This window comes from Neoarius graeffei, chromosome 6, assembly GCF_027579695.1.
Source record: "Neoarius graeffei isolate fNeoGra1 chromosome 6, fNeoGra1.pri, whole genome shotgun sequence".
NCBI lineage: Eukaryota > Metazoa > Chordata > Actinopteri > Siluriformes > Ariidae > Neoarius > Neoarius graeffei.
Window position 1 is genome coordinate 95,168,213 of NC_083574.1, and position 25,254 is coordinate 95,193,466.

Below are 25,254 nucleotides of genomic sequence, written 5' to 3' on the forward strand. Positions count from 1 at the left end.
TTTTCTTTTTGAGTCACGGGAAAGCAGTCAGTCTCTCTCTCTCTCTCTCTCTCTCTCTCTCTTCTGATCAGTTTCCCACTAGACTACTCGTCAATATCAATCAGATCACTTTTATAGGGATGTTCTCTCGCTCTCACTGTTTCTGATGAAGGATTCAGCAAAATTTTCCCTTTGCTAGTTTTGATGTTATGATTCACGGGAGACTTTGAAGTGAGTTTTTATCGCTTTGCTGACTTATTTTTTCAAATCAAACTGATTCCTGTAAATAAATAACTATTTTAGAATATAACTGTAGTTGTTTTGATGAAAAATGTTGAGATATTAGTGGTCGGAATGAGATAAAAAAAAAACGGAAGTCAGAAACGCGAGTGTCAGTGTCAGTTCAGTTAATGTGAATTGCTTATTGGATGTGGATCAGACAGTTTTTTCAAGGTTCGCCTTGAAAGCTGTGAATATTATTCAAAATAATCATTTATATTCTTTCATAGAAACGACCCTACTTTTGAGAAATCCAAAGGCCTACAGAGCACAAAGAGGGGATTAGAAATAATATTTTATTACTTTTTTATTGAGTGTACCGATTTATAATGTTTTATCTAATTAGCATAATTAATACTAATTAAAATAAATTTGCATAATAGGTTTTTACTAATTTTTCAAACTTTGTATTCAGTATCCAACCATCTATGTTCCTGCCAATTTGCATGTAAATATCTTGAGAAATAGTAAGGTTATTAAGAAAAAACATTTGATCTCATTGGTTAATGAGGCCCATTTTGGACCATGTGACCCTCATACAGAATATTACAGCAGTTTTCTACAAATTAAGCTGTTTCTTTAATCTTTGATTTATAATATCTCAATAATGGATAAAGATATTTTAATTATGTAAAAAGTCTGTTCTGCATTCAGTTCTGAATTCAACGAGAGCAGTTTCAAGCAATTTGGACTGAATTTGAATTTTCACCTAATATGCCTATTAATAGATGGAACACCAGTTGAAGAAGTAGACCAGTTCACATATCTAGGGAGCAACTTTTCAAAAGATGGAGATGCAGAGACAGACCTAAAGTGCTGCCTTGGTAAAACAACTGCAATCAGTGAGGTGGTCATCCAAATCATTTGGTATCTCTACCAAAGTTAGACTGTATCTCGCAGTAGTCGTACCTACAGCAATCTATGTTGGGGAAATTTGGAAAATGACAGTGAAAATGGTTCAGAAGTTAAAGGAACAGTCCACCGTACTTCTATAATGAAATATGCTCTTATCTGAATTGAGACGAGCTGCTCCGTACCTCTCCGAGCTTTGCGCGACCTCCCAGTCAGTCAGACGCGCTGTCACTCCTGTTAGCAATGTAGCTAGGCTCAGCATGGCCAATGGTATTTTTTGGGGCTGTAGTTAGATGCGACCAAACTCTTCCACGTTTTTCCTGTTTACATAGGTTTATATGACCAGTGACATGAAACAAGTTCAGTTACACAAATTGAAACGTAGCGATTTTCTATGCTATGGAAAGTCCGCACTATAATGACAGGCGTACTAACACCTTCTGCGCGCTTCGGCAGCGCATTGATACGGAGCTCAGATATCATTGCGCTGCCGAAGCGCACAGAAGGTGTTAGTACGCCTGTCATTATAGTGCGGACTTTCCATAGCAAAGAAAATCGCTACGTTTCAATTTGTGTAACTGAACTTGTTTCATATCACTGGTCATATAAACCTATGTAAACAGGAAAAACGTGGAAGGGTTTGGTCACATCTAACTACAGCCCCAAAAAATACCATTGGCCATGCTGAGCCTAGCTACATTGCTAACAGGAGTGACAGCGCGTCTGACTGCGTCTGACTGACTGGGAGGTCGCGCAAAGCTCGGACAGGTACGGAGCAGCTCGTCTCAATTCAGATAAGAGCATATTTCATTATGGAAGTACGGTGGACTGTTCCTTTAAATGTGTTTCATAGAAGGTGCCTTTTTAGGTAAACATTCTCGGTACACGCTGGACAGACTACATCACCGATGAAGTAGTTCTTAGGCGTGCAAACATGAGGGACTTATATGACATTGTTACAGAATGGAGACTACGCTTTGCTGGCCATATCTTAAAGCGAGACGGCCTTTCAATTTCATAAAATCGGTGAAACTTGGTCATTGTGATATAGGTTTATTTCTGTAATATCTCACAAAATATCAGGGCATTCTGTGGCTGGGAAGTTATTTCATTTGAGGGGATTAAAGCAAATAATGTGCATGAAATCGCTCGCTTTGCGCAGTCAAGCAGACAGAGGAAGTCCATGTGCGCATGCGCAGGTTTACCTTCTTCTTCTTCTTTTGGGTTTTACGGCAGCTGGCATCCACAGTGTTGCATTACTGCCATCTACAGGTTTACCTTTGAGCGTGCACTGACAGTTCCATCATTCTGTCGCTAAACGAACAGCTGATCACACCGAGGTGCTCGCTGAGCGCCGATATTTATTAGTTTGGTCCTGCGTTTCCTTTCCTTCGTATATAACATAACGTCTTTTCTTCTCGCTTTCTTTCCGTTACTGTAGTCGGTCTTTCACGTTTCATTCGCACGCTCACGCCCTCCATTTTTCTCTCCTGTTTCAAATTTGTATCCCACAATGCCTTACGTGAATGGGGAAAGCCCACCACATGATGCATGATGTAGTATCTTGAATTGGGTCATGGTGAAGCAGGAAAAAATTGCTGGGAATTTAGGACCACGTGGCCTTAAATGCATTAATTGTTCTATAAAAAAACCCCTCATAAAATTGCAAGTCTGTAATTCCAATTCAGTAGCATTTGGTACACTAAACAAACATAATTAGGTGTCAGGGAAAATTCGTTTTATGACCTACACTTCCAGACAGCAGACTATCGAAAATTGCATTCGTCTGGACTCTAAGGGCCTCTGCATGCTCTTGCGACAAGACTTTCGCAGATAGCTTTTCACAGACAGTTGTAATTTATCGTTGAGCGGGGAGTAATAGGCGTGTGCGGTGTTATTCACCGCCACAACTCAAGGGGGCGCGAAATCGCTAGGAGTAGTTGGTGGGTGTGGTTAGTGGAGTGTTTATCCTCCAGTTACTTATAATGACTAGAACTGGAGTCGTATAGATGTACGTACTTCCTCACTTCCTCGATCAACCGCTCTTCGTGCTGCTCCATCTTCGCTCGTGTTTTTAAAAATGGCAGTCGTGAAAACAAACCAAACCGGGAAAGTAGGGAAGCAGAAGTGCGTGTACAGTGGATGTAGAGTGGACCAATCAGAGCCCTCTTGTCTGCGACGCTGTCTGCGAGGCTTCTGCGGTGGTCACAATTTTTGGGAGGTGCGCGCAGAGCGTCTGCGAAGGTGGGGGGGCTACGCAGACGCCATCTGCGACGCCATCTGCGAGGACTGCGTTGTCAGCATAAATTGGCCTTAAGAGGTAGAAAACACCTGAGAGGACGTCCAAAAAAGACATTCACATTTAAAGAAGATCTCAACAGACGTAACATTCAGTGGAGTTCAGTAGAGTCTCTTGCAGCCGACAGAGAAAGCTAGAAAGAACTTGTGGCCCTTTGGCCATCCCAAGGCTTGAGGAGAGAACTAAGTACTAATGACAATGGTGATCACATCTGATCTGCACCTGAGGCAGGTAACAAGATTCAGATGTGGAAACGAGAAAGGAAATGACATAAAGTTGTATGTAGGGCAGTGTTGGATCACAGCATGGAGAGAAAAACCTCTAGTGTAGAAAAAATGCATTCTGGGAAACAGGATCTCTCTCTCTCTCTCCCCTCATTCTCTCTTATCAAGTAAATCTAATCTTTCCTCATCCTGTTTCTGCTTTTCCTTTCTCTCTGTTGCTGCCACTCACTTCACTCATCCACCCCAGTCTAGTTATCTCTCATTTTCTCCGTGTTTCTCCGCAGGAACGGACCTGCTATTGACTCTCCTGCGTTACGAGATTGTAATCCATAAACACTGCTCTGCTGTTTATTCCTGAGCTTTGTGCTGTAAATTGGATCAAATGGAGAGTCTTCTGTGGAATGAAAGCTGTAATTACAGCGCAGACGGACAGGATAAAAACACAGAGACTCCTCCATTATACACACATTACATCTCATATCTATAACACTCAGTTCAGCCGACAGTCTTCCAACATGCAGTCTATTCGCGTGATCAGGTCAGTGTAGTTTTGTCTGTGGTTATACGCTCGCTGGCCTCTTTAATAGGAACTTGTTCTAGATTCTAAGGTTCCTGTTCTTGGCTGCAGGAGTGGAACCCAGTGTGTTCTTCTGCTGTTGCATGCTGAGATGTTTTTCTGCTCACCACGGTTGCAAAGAGTGATTATATGAGTTACTATACCCTTACTGGCAAAAACCCTCAAACCAATCTGGCCATTTTCCTCTGACCTCTATTATCTCTTATCAACAAGGTGTTTGTTTCCAAACCCCAGGAGATCAGCAGTTTCTGAAATACTCAGACCAGTTAATTCCATCTGGCTCAAACCAACACCCATGCTACAGTGAAAGAAAGTCACACTTTGAGATCACAATTTAGCTGATATTGATGTTTCACAGGATGAGGTGTTACCTATGGGATCCATCCATCCATTATCTGTAGCCAAGCTGGAACCTATCCCAGCTGACTATGGGTGAGAGGCGGGGTACACCCTGGACAAGTCACCAGGTCATCACAGGGCTGACACATATACCCCTTTTCCACCAAATCAGTTCCAGGGCTGGTTCGGGGCCAGTGCTGGTGCTGGTTCACAACTCGTTCAACTTACGAACCAGCTGAGAACCAGTTTGCTTTTCCATAGCTCGGGGTGCTAAGGGGAGCCACGTCATTACGTCACTGTATATGTCAGTTATGTTGCTGCATTTGCATAAACCTTGGCACGAACATCGAAGCAACAACAACACGGAGAAGAAGAAGAAGAAGCAGCAATAACAACAACAACAATAATGGATGACTGCTGCTTTACTGCATCCATGATATCTCGTTGCTTATTTAAAAATGGTGCCCTCTCGCGGTCTTGCTATTGTTGTTGGCTTTAACAACTCCGCCCTCCCGCTGACGTAAGCAGTCCTTTCCTCTAGCCCAGCAAAGAGCTGGTGCTACCCTGGAACCAGTTTTTCTGGCCCAGAGCCGGTTCTTTGTCAGTGGAAACAGAAAACACGGTTCCAAACTAAGCACTGGCCCCGAACCAGCCTTGGAACTGATTTGGTGGAAAAGGGGTATCAAAGACAAACAACCATTCACACCTACAGTCAATTTAGAGCCACCAATTAGCCTAACCTGCATGTCTTTGAGCTGTGGTGAAAACCGGAGCACCCAGAGGAAACCCACACAGACACAGGGAAAGCATGCAAACTCCATGCAGAATGGCTCTCATCAGCCACGGGGCTCAAACCTAGAACCTTCTTGCTGTGAGGCGACAGTGCTAACCACTACACCACCGTGCTGCCCAATAAATATATCTGGAAAATACTAATTTGATCCTTCTTCTGCCAGTTTAACACTTCAGGAGAAAGTACACAAGTTTACTTTATCAGCAATTTTGCCACGGTACTCTTTCTTCTCTTACAAAGTAATTAGTGAAATTCATTGTTGTGCAGTGAAGCAAGAAATTCGGCTCAAATGTGGCAACTGGAACAGAAAAATGACATGAATGAAGTGCAAGAATCTGTAACTTGCAGACGCAATGATGGAGAAAAAATCAGCAATTCAGGACCATTCATAAAGTCTTGATTGACACCTGCCGGATCCAGAAGAGCTGAGAGGGAACAGGACAGTCTAATTTTAATAGCATGAGAGAGAGAGAGAGAGAGAGAGAGAGAGAGAGTAAAGAATAAAAGCAGACACTGTGAGTGATGTGAGTGCTGCAGAGAGATAGAGAAAGAGAAAGTCAGTGAGATCCACTGCAGCCAACTCAGAGAAAGAGAGAATGTAGGAGAAGAACACACATAAATAAACTACAGAGGAAGGAGTCACTCTGGTATGACTGAAAGCATGTCTCCTCTGTGATGATGAGGAAGAAGATGAAGGAGACTTTGAGGTGTCTGGAGCACTCAGCCTCAAACAAGGTACTTATTCCTCCTCCATCACTCAGTGCATTCAATCAATACCTCCATTCCATTCTACTCCTCCACCCTGCTCCTCCACTCTACCCCCACTCAACCCTTCCACCCTGCTCCTCCACCCTACCCTTCCACTCAACCCCTCAGCCCTGCTCCTACAATCTGCACCTCCACTCAACCCTTCCACTCTACTCCTTCACCCTACCCCCCACTCAACCCTTCCACTCAACTTCTCCACCCTGCTTCTCCACACTACCCTTCCACCCTCAACTCTACTCATCCACCCTGCTCCTCCACTCAACCCTTCCACTCTACTGCTCCACCCTACCCTCCACTCAACTCTTCCACCTTGCTTCTTCACCCTACCCCCCACTTACCCCTTCCACTCTACTCCTCCACCCTGCTCCTGTGCCACAGTGGTGTAGTGGTGAGCACTGTTGCCTCACAGCAAGATGGTTCTAGGTTTGAGCCCAGCTGATGACGGGGGCCTTTCTGTGTAAAGTTTGCATGTTCTCCCCATGTCTGTGTGGGTTTCCTCTTGGTGCTCTGGTTTCCCCCACAGTTCAAAGACATGCAGTTAGGTTAACATGGGGCACCTTAGCCTGAAGTGCCCTTAAACAAGGCACCTAACCCCCAAATGCTCCCTGGATGCTGCCCACTGCTCTGGGTATGTGTGTGTGCTCATTGCTCATGTGTATGTTCACTGCTTCAGATGGTTTAAATGCAGAGAGAAATTTCACAAGTGTACATGTGATGAATAAAGTTGTTGTTATTCTTCTTCTTCTCCAATCTGCTCCTCCACTCAACCTTTTCACTCTACTCCTCCACCCTACCTTCCATTCAACTCCTCCACTCAACTCTTCCACACTATCCTGTCACTCTACCACAGCACCCAAATCATCCACGTTACCCCTCCACTCTACCCATCTACCCTGCCCCTGCACTCTACCCCTCTACCCCAACCCTCCAATTTACCCCTCCTCTCTGCCACTCCACCCTACCTCTCCATCTTGTCCCTCCATCCTGCCCCTCCTCCCTACCTGTCCACCATGGTTTTCCACCCTACCCCTTTAATTTTCCCTTTCACCTTTCCCCTCTGCCTCAGGACATCCAAATAAGCACTGTCCTTTCACATTGGCTAAATGTGCTAGGAGTTAGGTTCGGAGTTTACTAATATATCAACATGAACAATCCGACTCCAATCAAGCTGTAAGTCAGTAAAAGAGTTTTGAGTCTCACACATTTCATCCACTTCAGAATGAGAGATTTCATATTGACTAAGTATTAGTTTGGCACTACAACTCATTCTCTCTCTCTCTCTCTCTCTCTCTCTCTCTCTTACACACACACACACACACACACACACACAAGTGCTTCCTGGGCATCTTGATTTAGCTCTTTATTATATTTCCTTGTGTATAATTGAATTGTAATAATTAAATTCAGCTGCATGTGAGTAATACAGCTGTGTCTAGACGGAGCTGATGGGGGAAAAAGGGCTTCTCTGTCTCCACCGAGGCTTTAGGGGAAATTCTGTTGATGAACTACAATCAATAATGAGACACTTAAGAGAACAGAGTGGAAACCTGCCAGTTTTATGTACACAATTCTAGCAGTCAAATGAACAGACGTTAAAAATGTCTGAGAGTTTTGTTACTGGCTGCGTGTTCTCCTTCCACTTTTTTTTCACAAAGATGCCGTCGTTCTGTGAATACTAAAGTGCAGTGGTGATATGGAACTCGGTGGAAAACCTCCTCAGTGACCCTCCGCCAGAAAAACAGAATATCATTCATTTTCCTGTGAGGTTTCTGGTTCTTCTGTTGGGACGATTGCAGACTGAACACATCACTGCTTCTTCACGGTTAATGTCTCCCACCAGACGACAGACAGTCACAGAAAAATATAGAGAGAGAAAGGCTGTAATGATGTTCACATGTATACAGATGTTCCTGAGAATGTCATTTTGACCCTCCAGTCCCATCGAAAAGAAGCGCGTCCACATGAAAACGCAAAAACAATTTGAAAACGCTCAACACAGAGACGGCGCGTCAGAAACTGTTCTGTTAATCGCCTCAGGAATAACTTTAAGAGCTTCATATAGAGCTGTAGAGAAATGAAACGTGGACCAACCCTGGCATGGGCAAAACATGCCAAGAACACGTGGTGTGGCGTCAGTGTTTACAAAACAAACTTTTTTTTCCCTGTCCACACAAAATCAGCGAAATGGAGTTTTGAAATTTCTCCACATTTGAGCACGTTCTCAAACAGCTTTGTTTCCTGGGACCCAAAATAAATACCGTTCATGTGGACGGGAAACCAAAAAATAAATTCCGTTTTTAAACATAATCCCATATCTGTGTGGACTGGGCTTCAGACATGAAGAAGAAAGATGAAGCAAGACAGAAACAACAGCCACAAGAGCTCTTACTGTCGGTCAAATCCCATTTCTCAGCGGATTCCCTTCATCCAGAACACACCTTCACACAGAAAAGCCTCATTAAAGGCTCTAATGAGCTCAGTGTGTGTAATTTATGTGTAATTAGTCATTTTCTGTATCCAGAAAACAGAGGAGTGTGTGAGAGAAATAACTGCAGCCAGCAGGGACACTTGTTGGATCCTCGTCTCTCTTTCCATCGCTGAGATGTCTGCGGGTCCCGCCTCGTCTGGAAGGACAAAAGGTGGTGAGAGAACGAGCTGTCAGCTGCTGAAAGGTCCTTCTTCTGACAAGAGGAAGAGGAGGTGCGCTGTAGGAGTGGCTCACTGACACTCATCTCCTCCAGGGTCATGATGGAGAGAGAGAGATAATGACACAGCAAGAAAGAGGAGAGAAATAGAGAGAAACAGTGACTGGGAAAGAAATGGTGTGAGCGAGTTTTCTATCACAGAGAGACTGAGAGTGAGCTTTCATATAAAGCGAAGGTAAACAGGAGATGTGATGGAAACAGACTGGAATAAATGCTGATGGAGCGAGGGTGTGTTCCTGTGTCTCCGTGACGGTGTGCGTTTTTGGCCGGAGCTGTTTGGATGATGTCGTCTCGTTTCTCCTGTTCAGAAAATTGAACAGAACTGTAGCTGATGGAAACACAATGGCTTACAGCGTCTATAAATTTACTGAAAATGTGTAAAACTTCTCAGATGGAACTGATCCTCTTAATTGGATAAAATACAACCCCGATTCCAAAAAAGTTGGGACAAAGTACAAATTGTAAATAAAAACGGAATGCAATAATTTACAAATCTCAAAAACTGATATTGTATTCACAATAGAACATAGACAACATATCAAATGTCGAAAGTGAGACATTTTGAAAGTTCATGCCAAATATTGGCTCATTTGAAATTTCATGACAGCAACACATCTCAAAAAAGTTGGGACAGGAGCAATAAGAGGCTGGAAAAGTTAAAGGTACGAAAAAGGAACAGCTGGAGGACCAAATTGCAACTCATTAGGTCAATTAGCAATAGGTCATTAACATGACTGGGTATAAAAAGAGCATCTTGGAGTGGCAGCGGCTCTCAGAAGTAAAGATGGGAAGAGGATCACCAATCCCCCTAATTCTGCGCCGACAAATAGTGGAGCAATATCAGAAAGGAGTTCGACAGTGTAAAATTGCAAAGAGTTTGAACATATCATCATCTACAGTGCATAATATAATCAAAAGATTCAGAGACTCTGGAAGAATCTCTGTGCGTAAGGGTCAAGGCCGGAAAACCATACTGGGTGCCCGTGATCTTCGGGCCCTTAGACGGCACTGCATCACATACAGGCATGCTTCTGTATTGGAAATCACAAAATGGGCTCAGGAATATTTCCAGAGAACATTATCTGTGAACACAATTCACCGTGCCATCCGCCGTTGCCAGCTAAAACTCTATAGTTCAAAGAAGAAGCCGTATCTAAACATGATCCAGAAGCGCAGACGTCTTCTCTGGGCCAAGGCTCATTTAAAATGGACTGTGGCAAAGTGGAAAACTGTTCTGTGGTCAGACGAATCAAAATTTGAAGTTCTTTATGGAAATCAGGGACGCCGTGTCATTCGGACTAAAGAGGAGAAGGACGACCCAAGTTGTTATCAGCGCTCAGTTCAGAAGCCTGCATCTCTGATGGTATGGGGTTGCATTAGTGCGTGTGGCATAGGCAGCTTACACATCTGGAAAGACACCATTAATGCTGAAAGGTATATCCAGGTTCTAGAGCAACATATGCTCCCATCCAGACGACGTCTCTTTCAGGGAAGACCTTGCATTTTCCAACATGACAATGCCAAACCACATACTGCATCAATTACAGCATCATGGCTGCGTAGAAGAAGGGTCCGGGTACTGAACTGGCCAGCCTGCAGTCCAGATCTTTCACCCATAGAAAACATTTGGCGCATCATAAAATGGAAGAAACGACAAAAAAGACCTAAGACAGTTGAGCAACTAGAATCCTACATTAGACAAGAATGGGTTAACATTCCTATCCCTAAACTTGAGCAACTTGTCTCCTCAGTCCCCAGACGTTTACAGACTGTTGTAAAGAGAAAAGGGGATGTCTCACAGTGGGAAACATGGCCTTGTCCCAACTTTTTTGAGATGTGTTGTTGTCATGAAATTTAAAATCACCTAATTTTTCTCTTTAAATGATACATTTTCTCAATTTAAACATTTGATATGTCATCTATGTTCTATTCTGAATAAAATATGGAATTTTGAAACTTCCACATCATTGCATTCCGTTTTTATTTACAATTTGTACTTTGTCCCAACTTTTTTGGAATCGGGGTTGTATTTGGAGTCTCTCTGTCTCTCGCTTAGTCTCACACACACACACACACACACACACACACACACACACACACACACACTCTCTCTCTCTCTCTCAGGAGGTTATGAGATGCTCTCCTAACTGGCTCTGGTTCTCTCTAAACGTCTTCACATTGGCCTCAGCGTTTCTTTTTGAAAATGTGAGAAACTGAACACGTTTCAGACTTCACACTGACCTGAGAGCAGCTGGGCTCATGGTTTCAGCTAAACCACACTGCATTCTGTGTGTGTGTGTGTGTGTGTGTGTGTGTGTGTGTGTGTGTGTGTGTGTGTGTAAATGTAATTTTCTACTCTGCACACACACGAGAACCATCACTCAATGTGGAAGTCACTAAAAGGCGACGTTCAGACTGTTTACCGTTTTCTTTCTCTCCAGATCCGAAGCTTTTCCCCACGGACTCAGCGATATCGATCCTGAAACAGCAGCCATGTGCTATGAAATCAATACGTTCTCTGAGTTTAGCAGTTCTCGGGTTTTATGATGGACTGCATCAGCGTGTGGCGTTTTTATGACTCCGAGCCGAGCGAAAGAAAATAAATGACGTAGCCACTAAATGCTCTCTAAAACTTTCAGAGTCTGGCTGACAAATCCATCTTCACTAAACATGACATTTTCAGAGATGCAGGTCGCAGTGTTTGTCCTCTGAAGCTGTTCGGCTGCCTCTCTCCATTACCTGGGTGTTCACTCTGAATCTGTTCATCCCTCCTGCAAAATCCATCCAGAACCAGACCAGAACATGTCCAAGTGAAGATTCCAGGAACCAATCCAAGAATCACACTTTGGAGAAACTTCTCATCACATCTCATATCACAGTTCCCATGAGAAATCCAATGTCCATCTCTCGGTCCATTTTTATGTTTGTATTGTTTCATATTTTAATAATTAATCAGCTTGGGGTGGTTCAAAGAGCAGAAGGTTTGTGATGGCTGAAGCTCTGGAGGTGAAGAGACTCTGCACAGAGTGTTTAGAATAAGAGGATTTCTGAGCTTTGTGAAAAACTCCCTGCAGAACTGAGTCTCGCTTAAAACCCAACATAATAGAAGGATTTGTCGAGCCTGCTTACAGGTGGGAGGGACATTTCCGGCTTTTCTATTTTTCAAACACTGTGATGTGGCTGAAAAAAAAAAATCCTCCAGCTCTGAAAAAGGGAAATGCTTCTGGTCTTGACTCTCACTTCCTGCTTCCTGTTTGATTTCTCCCTCAGCACTTTTCATTTCAGACCCCAAATCTGATTATCGTGTCTATTTCTGGCAACATTTTGACATTTATTTTTGATTTCATTTTTTTTCTTCTTCTTGCATTTACTTCCTTTTTTTTTACTGCATTAACTTCACTTCAGTTTTTGCCTTTTACACGCAAATCCACCTGCAATAAGATCTAAAATATCATCCGTCATAAAATCGTCTCTAAATTCTCATCACTTTAGTCTGAGTAAGAAGTTCAAGTGACACTGAATTCCACAACACGCTCTCGTCTCCGTGTTGCTACCGCTAAACTGTGATTCACTCGACGGACCTGTCAGTGCTGGAGACAACGAGGAGTGAGCATGCATTCATTATGATACAGACAGTTAATCACACACACACACACACACACACCACACACACACACACACACACACACACACACACACACACACACACACACACACACACACAGAGCTGATTTGAATTCAGGACAGACTGCCTGATGGTCTGATGTCTGATATGTCCTCATGATTGACATAGCAGGAAGATTGTTCAATGTTAGTTGCCGTAGTAACAAGCACAACATTTGCACAGAATTTGCGTACGCTCGATCATTCACAACTTTGATGGATAAGGGTTGTTGTGGTTCCACATAGCATGAGCACTGCAGCTCCAGTTCCAGCAGCTCTTGAATCTCATCTCATCTCATCTCTAGCCGCTTTATCCTGTTCTCAGGGATGAGAATGGGTCCTGATGAAAAAAGCAGAAAATCCGTAATAAGGGGGGTCCGGGGGGACACCCCCCGGGAATTTTTTTTTTCAAAATTTCCTGGAATCTGAGCTGTAGTTAATTAAAACACCTGATGCCTATTTTAATACTTATTGAAATAAAAAACACTATTATATAGAACAATATGTATCAAAATCAATATGTGTATTGCATTAATTCAAAATAATATCTAGATTTTATGGGGACTGGTTATTACTCATTGTCAACATCACTTGTTTTTCTAAAAAATGTCCATTAAAATTCATAGTTATTTACGGTTCCATTAATAATTCAAATTTTCATATATTCAATATATTGAATTAAATAAAAACATTCATATCTTATGGAAACTGACCTTTTCCTAATGTCCACATTACTTGTATATGATTTCTTCACAATGTCTATTTAAACTTTAAAGTTATACAGTTATCAACACTGTCAGCTATAATTCAAATTATCATATATTCAGTGTATTGAATCAAATAAATGCATATTTTATGGGGACTGTCTTTATCTTATTGTTCACATCACTTGTATGTTTTCTTCAAAAGGAAAATGTCTATTTACACTTTTTACAGTTAAAAGTTATTTACAGTTCCCAGTTATTTTTGAAACAAATTTTCATTTGATCATTTAGACTTCAGCTTCTCGGCCAAAGCCAAAAACTTATCAGTCCTCTCTTTTTTCCTTTTTCTTTCATTAGCCAGCGCCTCCGGTGTTTTTACACGCTCTAACCTGGCTATCTTCTGCTCTCTTGCTTTGCTAAACTTGTTTTTTATACCAGCATCAATTTCACGTACCTTTGCTTCATCTCGCTTGTCAATAGTTTTCGGCATCTTTAAATTTAAACTCCATGGAAACACTTTGGTGCTACATTCATTTTGTTTGTGTGAGCTGAATTATTTTCAGTGGAATTGACTCCAAAGCGGCGGCACGGTGGTGTAGTGGTTAGCGCTGTCGCCTCACAGCAAGAAGGTCCGGGTTCGAGCCCCGTGGCCGGCGAGGGCCTTTCTGTGCGGAGTTTGCATGTTCTCCCCGTGTCCGCGTGGGTTTCCTCTGGGTGCTCCTGTTTCCCCCACAGTCCAAAGACATGCAGGTTAGGTTAACTGGTGACTCTAAATTGACCGTAGGTGTGAATGTGAGTGTGAATGGTTGTCTGTGTCTGTGTGTCAGCTCTGTGATGACCTGGTGACTTGTCCAGGGTGTACCCCGCCTTTCGCCTGTAGTCAGCTGGGATGGGCTCCAGCTTGCCTGCGACCCTGTAGAACAGGATAAAGCGGCTAGAGATAATGAGATGAGATGAGATTGACTCCAAAGCTTTGGAATTGACTCTCAGCCTACAAGGAATGGGTTCTTGAACCAGTTCTGTTCAGGATTGTTTGAACCTTGGTGCCAGCTCCTGAACCAGCCCACATTTTCACCAGTTTTGAACAGAACCATTGTAATCAAGGATGCATCATGAATGGAGGGCATGGCAAACTTCACAATGGGAGTAAACAGTAGTAGGAGGATGGTGCTGTGCAGTGATTATTAAATTTTTAAGACATGCAGCTTATGCAAAATACCCAGCCACTGGGGTTGCACAAGCCAGTACATACATACTGCCAATCCAAACCTGGAAAAATTGGGGAGGGTTGCATGAGAAAGGGCATCTGGTGTAAAAAAAAAATCTAAGTTGAAAATCAATTAGGGCTTTGCCCTGTATTTCTCCCCTGTCATGAACTATGTGAAGAATGTGACAAATCAAATAAACTAAATTGATTACCTGTGAGCTTTTGCTTTGTTATTACAGATATTTGTTTTCAGACCATTTTTTCTAAAGATGGATCCTTTTCCATTGCATTCTCCATTTCTGTGATCTGCTTCCTCTCCAAACTAATGACACACCCACTGCTGTCATCACTGTTTATGCTGGAAAACCAGCTATACTATGATTCCAGCTGGGAACCAACGTTTCAGGTTCTGAAGCAATTTATTCTTTTGGTTGAAATACTCAGAACGGTTTATAATTTGGTGCGAGAACCAGAACAGAACCCGTTCCTTATTGGTGGAAAAGGGATATCAGTTTTCACTGACTGGAATCAGGGAGTCAACTCTTAGGGATTGACTTCCAGAACTATTGATGTGAATCACAGAGGAAGATAATATTGAGTATCATCATCATATTATATTACGTTAATGGCATTTAGCAGACACTCTTATCCAGAGTGACATATAATGTACCCAGAGCAGCCTGGGGAGCAGTTGGGGGTTAAAGGCCTTGCTCAAGGACACTTCAGCCATTCCTGCTGGTCCTTGGAATCAAACCAGTGACCTTTTGGAACCAAAACTGCTGCTTTAACCATTAGGCCATGGCTTCATCATCACCGTCATTGTCGTCATCGTCTTTGATGATGCAACTCTACAGTGAACCCTGTATTTACTATATAAATAGATTACATCTTAAATATATCACAATCTATTTCTTCTGCATCAGTGTAATTTGATTAAACATGTAGATTTAATCCAGACGTCCCAAAACGACAGCTATTTACAGACAGAAGGTTGAAATAATTCAGGATGATGTGATTATCTGTGGAACAGATTCACTCTCCACCTTTTTAATCACAGCTTGGTGCTTTTCCTTTATTATACACATTACACACGACTGTAATCATTTTATCACTTCAGCAGCATCTGGCTGCAGTAGCAGGGTTTATCATCAGGAGGATTTAAATCCTCACTGTTTTTCTCATCATTGTATTTCTGAGAGTTAATTCTGTTCTATCACAGTGATGCCTGTGAGTCCTGCTAATTCTCTGTGCTCATTCTCAAACTTCTGTCACATACCACCAGAATTATACTGATCAGCTCAGTCCTCAAACCTAATCATGCTGTTTTCTCAGACTCCTCCTCTTCTTTGACTGTGTTTGTCTTTCCTGGAGAAAGCGCTTGGACGATGCTCTGTTCAGAGTTAGTAGACAAAGTCCTTTTGTTGTTCCTCTGCTTCTTTTGGCATTTATTTGTGAGGAGCGTGTAGCCCATGGCCCCCTACCCTTCCCCCTGAACACTTACAGAGTGATTAGCTGTGTGCTGAATAATGCATGCTGGGATGCCGGAGGAAGAGACGAGTCTCTGTTGACCAGTGATAAATCAGCGTTTTATTGGAGCAGCTTTTAAAAGGGCTGCCACTGAGCTGTGAATGCACACTGTATATCAGCAGGTGCGTGAGTATGTATGAGTGTGTGGATGGTCTCCAGCATTTCCAGTACTGACATTTAGATGATCGATTAACTTTTAAAGCCACTGGATGCTGAGTGTTTTTATGTTCTGTGGTTGTTTATTACTGAGGAACTTTTAAAAGGGTGTAAAAGCATTTTGTTTTCAGACCTGCTGAAAGCTCAGGGACAGTGGTTAGGGTAAATGAAGGTTCTCAGGGTGGGGTTCATTGGTGGTCTGTTGAATCCAGAAAATGTCTGAGATGATGAAGAGTGAGTTCATGAGTCAGACTTCAGTAAATTCAGTGATTTCAGATGGACCATGTGAAGATAGGCAGTGTGTGGAAAGTTTCGCATAAAGACAGACTGGACAGAGTGATCCGTATAAAGTGTGATGTGGAACGATGGACTGTGTAATTGGGTCTGGATGTGTAGGACCTTAGTGTCTGTTGTTAAACCTCAACAAGCAACCCTTTTGGAGGCTGGAATAATTCGCGAATCAGAGTCCCCATTCTCATCACCCATAGTGCTTGTTAAGAAAAAGAATGGTGATGTTTGATTGTGCATTGATTACAGGAACTTGAACATGCAAACAATCAAGGACACTTACAGCCATACCGCTCTGACAATGCCTGATCTCATCTGATCTCAGAAGGGAAGCAGAGTTGGACCTGGTTAGTACTGGTTACAATTCTAATTTTGCCATCAAAAAATTGCCCATTATGTCATCAATAATTAATCTGAGCTCTTTTTCAGGCTCGGTGTCTGTGTGTTGTGCATAAAACTGCACAATAATTAAACACTACCTTTTTTCTCCTTTAATTTCATCACCTGTCAATTCCCACCCACCAACCAGCTCTGCTCCATCATCCTACAGCTACCAATCAACATGTGAATCCAGCCCAGTGCATCTGTTCAAACTGCTCCTCCTGCTGTATCACAGGGCAATGGAACACTCTGGCAGGAAAGTGCTATCTACCCTCTTCTGCATACATGATGTCACAGATGCACATGATTAGCTTGTCTTGCTGTGATTGTGATATCTGTTGCATCGTCGGGATTCAATCCACCGCCCTCCAGGATCTCCTTTTCTTCATTTGAAAACAACTTCCCTGGTGGCATTGCATTTGTCTCCCAAGCATTAGAGGCTGAAAGATCTTCCAAACTTTAAAAGCAGATTGTAACGAGTGCTACTGGGATGTGAAGGGATGGTCAGTGCTTTGCATTTCAATCAGGAACTCATTGCCAAAGGTGCACATTGAATACCTCAGTGGTAAGAGGAAGACTTTGTGAATGATTTATTACTCAGAATGCATCAGGATGGTGTGCTTGTTAGAGCAGGCTGTGTGAGGCAGGACGTCTGGCTGAGATCAATATCGCTACCGACGTCAAACCTGTAACAATGCAGCAGCTGAGAGTAAATGAGGTCTCTGGAAGGTTCATTTCATTTCACTTTAAATATTCTGTAATTGCAAGTACATGACTGTTCTTTTCTACTTCTTCTGATAAACACCTAAACTCAACTCAGTTGTCTCTGCTTAAGTTTTCTGTTTCTTAGAAGGACCATTTGTGCAGTTCATCCTGAGAAAGAGAGAGAGAGAGAGAGAGAGAGAGAGACCCAGAGAGACTATTAAAGACAGACAGTAAGAGAGTGGGACATATATATATATATATATATATATATATATATATATATATATATATATATATATATATATATATATGAGAGAGAGAGAGAAATAAAGAAAGCAAGAGAGGCAGAAAGAGGGAGAGAGAGACAGAGAGATACCATGAGAGATAAAGAGACAGAAACAGATATAAAGTCAATGTTATAAAATGTTATGAGATAAAGTCACCAGCTGTAAATGACCTTTCGTTTGCAAATTAGCAACTCCGTGTGTTACTGAACAAAACACTGTGTGTGTGTGTGTGTGTGTGTGTGTGTGTGTGTGTGTGTGTGTGTGTGTAAACTAACCATAGAGCTTCTTTTTTCATTCTCTATTTCTCAGCGATGTTCAGTGTCTCAGAAATCCACCATAGGAAAAATGGAGACAGCAAACATCAGACTCAAAGTCCTAGAATGCAGCATGGCTGTAGGACACAGTTGCACTGAGTTATAGCAGAGAATTGGCTCAGCTCGTTAGTGATCTATGAGATGACGAGTGCGATGACACTGTCTGTGGTATTAGTGTGAAAGTTGAAGCTATTTGAGCAGCATGTACAGGTGAGGAGGTGAGAGAGCTGGACAGCCAGAAACACTAAAGCGCTGCTGCATCAATCTCTTTAGGTACATGTGAAGCAATGGCTAAATCCCACTGCACCACCATCAGCAAGGTTGTTGAATGGCATTGTGGGTAATGTAAAAGTGAAAGAAGACAATCGTATCATTGTTGATGTCAGTTAGTAAAGTCACTGTGTATATTTTACTGAGAAGAAAAGTCTGTGGGGTTTATGTGGATTCTTCAGCAATTCTTGGATTTGCTTATGTTGAGCTTCATGATCAACTGTAGGTTTTTTTGCTAAATATTTTAGAGAGGATATTTCTGTGAAGCTGAGAGCAAGGAAATGCTATGATTAATATTTTTTGATTAATTCAGATCTGCTGCAGATGATCAGAAATGAGAAGGTAATTAAATTAGGACAGGTTTATTACTAACAGTGTGAGGAGGAATGAATGAAGCTGATTATTCTCTCTCTCTCTCTCTCCCTCCCAGATGAGCAGCAAGGGCATGAGGATTGTACGTAAATTGAATACATAACAGTATTTTTGGCCCTAAGTGAGAACTAAGAGGCAGGACCAACCCCTGCTTTGTCTATCCAGGACACAAAAACAATCACAATCCACCAAACTAACAGTGAAACACCAAAAGTTTTATCACTTTAGGAAAAATGGCTTTTTATATCATCTGGCCTTCGGAGCAGCACAAAGGAAAGCATTTTAATTTTTCACCAAAGAGTCCCAGAGTTTAATGTCAGAGAGACCTGTGTGTAATGGAGAGAGAATGCGTTTTGTTAATTTTTTAAAATGACATTTATTTACAATTCCTCAACTCATAACAGCAGTAGATAGATAGATAGATAGATAGATAGATAGATAGATAGATAGATAGATAGATAGATAGATAGATAGATAGATAGATAGATAGTGTGTCAGGGATGAGGTAGGAGGCAGATGTAAGTGCAGAAGTGATGTTTATTTACAATGGTGAAAAACACACACAGGCAAACAATCCAAAATCAGCAGGCAATAATTGTGAATGAGGAAACTAGCAAAAGGTCGGGTGAGACACAAACGGAATATCACAGGCAGCGAGAAAACAGGAATGAAGAACAGGCACAGGAATCAGAAAACCAGGAAATTGGACACAGGAAATAAGGCTTGGTAATGCATACTGTCGTAGCATAATACTTTACACTGAGCATGCGTCTAAACAGTCTTTATATAGGTGCACATATTGCTCCTTAATCATGTGCAGGTGTGCGTCATTAACAGAGCGTGTACGAGAATCTGCTCGATGTCTGTGCAGTCCAGAGTGTGTGTGAGAGTCCTTCAAGTGCACATGCCAAGGCATGCAGGACTAACACCCACCCCGCCCCCCAAAAAGCTCCCTCCGGGAGCGAAACTCCATCTTCCTTGGCTCTGATGGGAGCTTGGGCTCTGGCTCAGAACAAGACTTGGACCCTTGGCTAGGAGTGGGTGTGTACTCAGGAGAAGACTTGATTGTCTGGAATGGAAGTGGGCTCGAGCTCTGGAGATGACTCAGACTCTGGGCTGGACTTGGGCTCAAGCTCTGGAGATGACTCGGGCTCAGGACTGGACTTGGGCTCAAGCTTTGGAGATGACTCAAGCTCTAGACTGGACTTGGACTCTGGGCTGGAAGTGTGCTTTAGCTCTGTTCTTGACTCGGGCTCTGGACTGGACTTGAACTCTGGAGATGACTTGGGCTCTGGACAGGAAGTGAGCTCATACCCTGGACTTGACTTGGACTCTGAACTGGACTCTAGTTTGAACTCTGTACTTGGCTCTAGTTCAAACTCTGGACTTGACTTGGACCCTGGGCTGTAAGAGGGCTCAAGCTCTGGACTTGACCTTGTACTTGAAGTGTGCTCAAGCTCTAGTTTTGACTTGGACCCTGGACTTGACTCAGGCATGGGCTCAAGCTCTCTCAGTGCATTGCTTCAGTACTGGTGAGGACCCGGCGGTGAGATGACAACAATGACGTCTTCATAGCCAGGTGGCGGTGGGGGGACAACAATGTCTTCATAGCTGGATGACAGCAGAGGAATGACGACATCTTCATAGCCGGGCAGCAGTGGGGGGACGGCAATGTCTTCATAGCCAGCTGAGGCAGAGGTCACTATGTTGTCCTCCAACACTGGTTCTGGAACAGGCTCAGGTTCAAGCACTGGCTTTGACTCTGGCATTGGCACTGGAGCTGGCACAGGTGCTAGCTCCGACCCTGGCGCTGGCTCTGATGCTGGTACTGACTCAGGCACTGGTTCCAGCTCAGGCACTGGCTCTGGCACTGGAGCTGACTCTGACTCACGGTACTGTAGTGGTTAGCACTGTCGCCTCACAGCAAGAAAGTTCTGGGTTCAAGCCCAGTGGCCGGCGGGGCCTTTCTGTGTGGAGTTTGCATGTTCTCCCCATGTCTGCGTGGGTTTCCTCCGGGTGCTCCGGTTTCCCCCACAGTCCAAAGACATGCAGTTAGGTTAATGTGGGGTGGCCTTGGGCTGAAGTGCCCTTGAGCAAGGTACCTAACCCCTGACTGCTCCCCGGGCGCTGTCGTGTGGCTGCCCACTGCTCTGGGTGTGTGTGCATGTGTTCACTGCTTCAGATGGGTTAAGTGCAGAGAATGAATTTCACAGTGCTTGAAGTGTGCATGTGACAAATAAAGGTTTCTTCTCTCTTCTTTTTCTTGACTCTGGCACTGACACTGCTGCTGGCTCTGACGCAGGCACAGGAGCTGATGCTGGCTCTGGCTCAGGTGCTGGCACTGGTTCAGATGCTGGCACTGGAGCTGACTCTGACTCTGGCGCTGGCTCTGACACTGGCTCTAGAGCTGACTCTGACTCTAGTGCTGGCACTGGTTCTGGAGTAGACACTGGTGCAAGTTCTGACGCTGGCTCTGGCACTAGGGCTGACTCCAACTCTGGCACTAGCACTGGTTCTGGAGTAGACATTGGCACAGGCTTTGATGCTGTCTCTGGCACTGGGGCTGACACTGGCACAGATGCTGGCACTAGCATTGGCTCAGGCTTGGGTTCGGACACTGGCTCTTGCTCTGGTTCTGGCTCTGGTGTTGGCCCTGATGTAGGCTGAGGAACTGGTTCTGGTTCAAATGCTGGCTTTGACTGTGGAATAAGCTGTGGAACTGGAACAACAGCTTCTAGAAGGGGCTCTGGAGCAGTGGCTTCCTCTGCTGTTGCTGTAAATGCCACTGGAGGGAGCTCTGGAGCAATGGCCTCCTCTGCTGCTGCTGCATTGGCCTCAGGCATGATAGTCCTCTCCAAAAAATTTTCATGGGATTCCTCTTCTTCTACTGTTTCATAGATGAACATGAGCATGTTTAGGAAAGTCTGTGAGCTCCGAAGGCACAAGTGCTCTACTCCACCCATCGGCAAGCTCATCCAGCTATCCAAGTGAGCATGAAGCTCACCCAGCTCAGCTGGGGTGGCTTGGGTTTTTTGAGGTCCATGAAGAACAGGTTACACTGCGGGCTGAATCACCTGAGGTGGTATATTTCATAATATGGTGCTGGAAGGTCCATTCCAACATGCTGCCAGAAATAAAAGACTAGGGGCTGAGACAAGGGAGCCCAGTAGATGTGTGGGATGGTGAACTGGATAACGTCTGCTACATCCATTGTGTTAGTGAAGTATTCTGTCAGGGATGAGGTAGGAGGCGGATGTAAGTGCAGAAGTGATGTTTATTTACAATGGTGAAAAACACACACAGGCAAACAATCCAAAATCAGCAGGAGATAATCATGAACAAGGAAACTAGCTAAAGGTCAGGCAAGGAACAAATGGAATATCACTGGCAGTGAGAAGACAGGAATGAAGAGCAGGCACAGAAATCAGAAAACCAGGAATTCGGACACAGGAAATAAGGCTCGGTAATGTGTACTGTCATAGCGTAATACTTCGCATTGAGCATGCATCTAAATGGTCTTTGTATATGTGCACATATTGCTCCTTAATCATGTGCAGGTGAGCGTTGCTAACAGCGCGCATGCGAGAGTCCGCTCGATGCGCACACGATCCAGAGTGCACGTGAGTGTCTTTCAGGTGCACACGCCAAGGCTTGCAGGACTGACAGAGAGAGACATAGAGAGAGATAGAGAGACAGAGAGAGATGTTGAGAAAACAAAGAGAGAGAGAGAGAGAGAATCTTGTTAATTTTAAAATGACATTTATTTACAATTCCTCAAATCATAACGGCAACAAAGAGGTACTTAAAATAGATAGATAGATAGATAGATAGATAGATAGATAGATAGATAGATAGATAGATAGATAGATAGATAGATAGATAGATAGAGTGAAAACAGACAAGAAGAAAAAGACACAGAAAGCAAGAGAGAATGAATAGAGAGAAAAGAGAGATAGAGAGGATGTGATAGAGAGAAAGACTGAGAGGGTGAGAAAGAGAGGGAGAGAATTTTGTTCATTTTTAAAATGTCATTGATTTACAGTTCATCAAATCATCATGGTAGTAAATAGGTCATTAAGATAAATAAATACATAAATGAATAGATAGATAGATAGATAGATAGATAGATAGATAGATAGATAGATAGATAGATAGATAGATGAGAGACAGAGAAAACAGGGGCAGCATGGTGGTGTAGTGGTTAGCACTGTCGCTTCATAGCAACAAGGTTGTAGGTTTGAGCCCAGTGGCTGATGGGGGCCTTTCTGTGTGGAGTTTGCATGTTCTCCCTGTGTCTCTGTGGGTTTCCTCCAGGTGCTCCGGTCTCCCCCAAAGATATGCAGGTTAGGTTAATTGGTGGCTCTAAATTGGCCATAGGTGTGAGTGTGAATGGTTGTTTATCTCTGTGTGTCAGCCCTGCGATGATCTGGAGACTTTCCAGGTTTACCCTGCCTCTCGCCTATAGTCAGCTGGGATAGACTCCAGCTTGCCCACAACCCTTCACAGGATAAGTGGTTACAGATAACGGATGGAGAGAAAACAGACTCACAGAGAGATCTGTTCTCTGGTTCAGCTCCATCTCAATATCAACCTTTAATTGGCTGTCAAACACTAAACTTATTTCATTCACCTGCTATATATTATAAACTAATCTGTCAGTCAAACAGCAGGGTTTCTCTCTCTCTCTCTCATTTCTCTGTGAATCTGCTTAACGCTCTGAAGTTCATTTAATGACGTGCCATATGCCAGACTCAATTAAATAAAGGAATAACAGAAAGAAGGCCACATCCGCTTATCCGCATCCTTTTTCTCACTCATGCAGATGAAATGATAACCAATGTGTTCAGGTTATTTTATGACTTTAGAAAATGATGAGACGCTCTCAGCCTTGTTTGATTCCTTGGCATGACAAACAGTGTATTTTATCCAATCCTGTCCTGTTCTTGCAGGGCAGCAAATCTTTTTCTTTATTATTATGACAGTATTATACTCATGGTGGTGTAGCATGTACCCCTGCTATCTTACAAAGCTCCAGCATCCCTAGCTTGATCCATCCTGGGCTCGGGTTACTGTCTGTCTCACCATGTCCTGGTTGGCTTCTTTTGGGTTCTCTGGGTTCCTCCTACATCACAAAACCACATACATGGTTGCACTGTCTGTGCAAAATTGGCACTTGGTGTGTATGCTGTGAAGTCCTGTGATGGACTGATATCCCATTTCAGTTTCCTTCCTGGTGGGAGTCACGGTTGAGAAGATCAGTCCAGACTTCTTGACTCTTTGGGATCCTAAGATGTTCCAAAGTCAACTGCAGGATTTAACCTCTCCGGCAGGTCCTGGGTTCACCCTGGGGTCTCCGTCCAGTAGGATGTTCCAATACAGCTCTCCCAGATGGCAAAGCATCAAACAGCCTCAGCTCCAAAACACTTGGGCCTCCAGACAAGGAGATGGCTGAACTTCATCACCTTGAGAGACATGCTTAAAATTTGCTGAAATAATAAATGAAATGATGGCCAAAGCTTTTTGGGGTTTTATTTATCATCAAATATGTTCTATCCTTCACATGTAGCTTTTAGATGAAAAAATAAAGGTACAGTCCTTGTTGGACATGGGCTATTTGTAGGGTTGCTGTTACTATGGTTACCACGTGAGGAAAAAGAAGTCTTTTTTTTTACCTGCTGTATCAAAAGCAAGAATTGTATGGTGTGGCAAGCGTCTAAAGCCCTTAAAGGTATAGAAAGATCTTCAGGCATTGGAATCTCATCTCATCTCATTATCTCTAGCCACTTTATTCCTGTCCTAAAGGGTCACAGGCAAGCTGGAGCCTATCCCAGCTGACTACGGGTGAAAGGCGGGGTACACCCTGGACAAGTCGCCAGGTCATCACAGGGCTGACACATAGACACAGACAACCATTCACACTCACATTCACACCTACGGTCAATTTAGAGTCACCAGTTAACCTAACCTGCATGTCTTTGGACTGTGGGGGAAACCGGAGCACCCGGAGGAAACCCACATGGACACGGGGAGAACATGCAAACTCCACACAGAAAGGCCCTCGCCGGCCACGGGGCTCGAACCCGGACCTTCTTGCTGCGAGGCGACAGCACTAACCACTACACCACCGTGCCGCCTTGGCATTGGAATAATTTCATTTAATAATAATTTATCAGGGCGGCACAGTGGTGTAGTGGTTAGCATTGTCGCCTCACAGCAAGAAGGTCTGGGTTTGAGCCCCGTGGCCAGCGAGGGCCTTTCTGTGTGGAGTTTGCATGTTCTCCCCATGTCTGCGTGGGTTTCCTCCAGGTGCTCTGGTTTCCCCCACAGTCCAAAGACATACAGGTTAGGTTAACTGGTGACTCTAAATTGACCATAGGTGTGAGTGTAAATGGTTGTCTGTGTCTATGTGTCAGCCCTGTGATGACCTGGCGACTTGTCCAGGGTGTACCCCGCCTTTCGCCCGCAGTCAACTGGGATAGGCTCCAGCTTGCCTGTGACCCTGTAGAACAGGATAAAGCGGCTAGAGATAATGAGATGAACAGTTTATCAGTGATTCCCAGACAGA

At 43.6% G+C, this 25,254-nt stretch overlaps 1 protein-coding gene across 1 annotated transcript in view; it reads left to right on the plus strand.

The window, feature by feature from the left end:
* LOC132888164 (carbohydrate sulfotransferase 8-like) overlaps nucleotides 1-25,254 on the plus strand; it is a 220,284-nt gene that overhangs the window by 69,846 nt on the left and 125,184 nt on the right. The window lies entirely within an intron of this gene.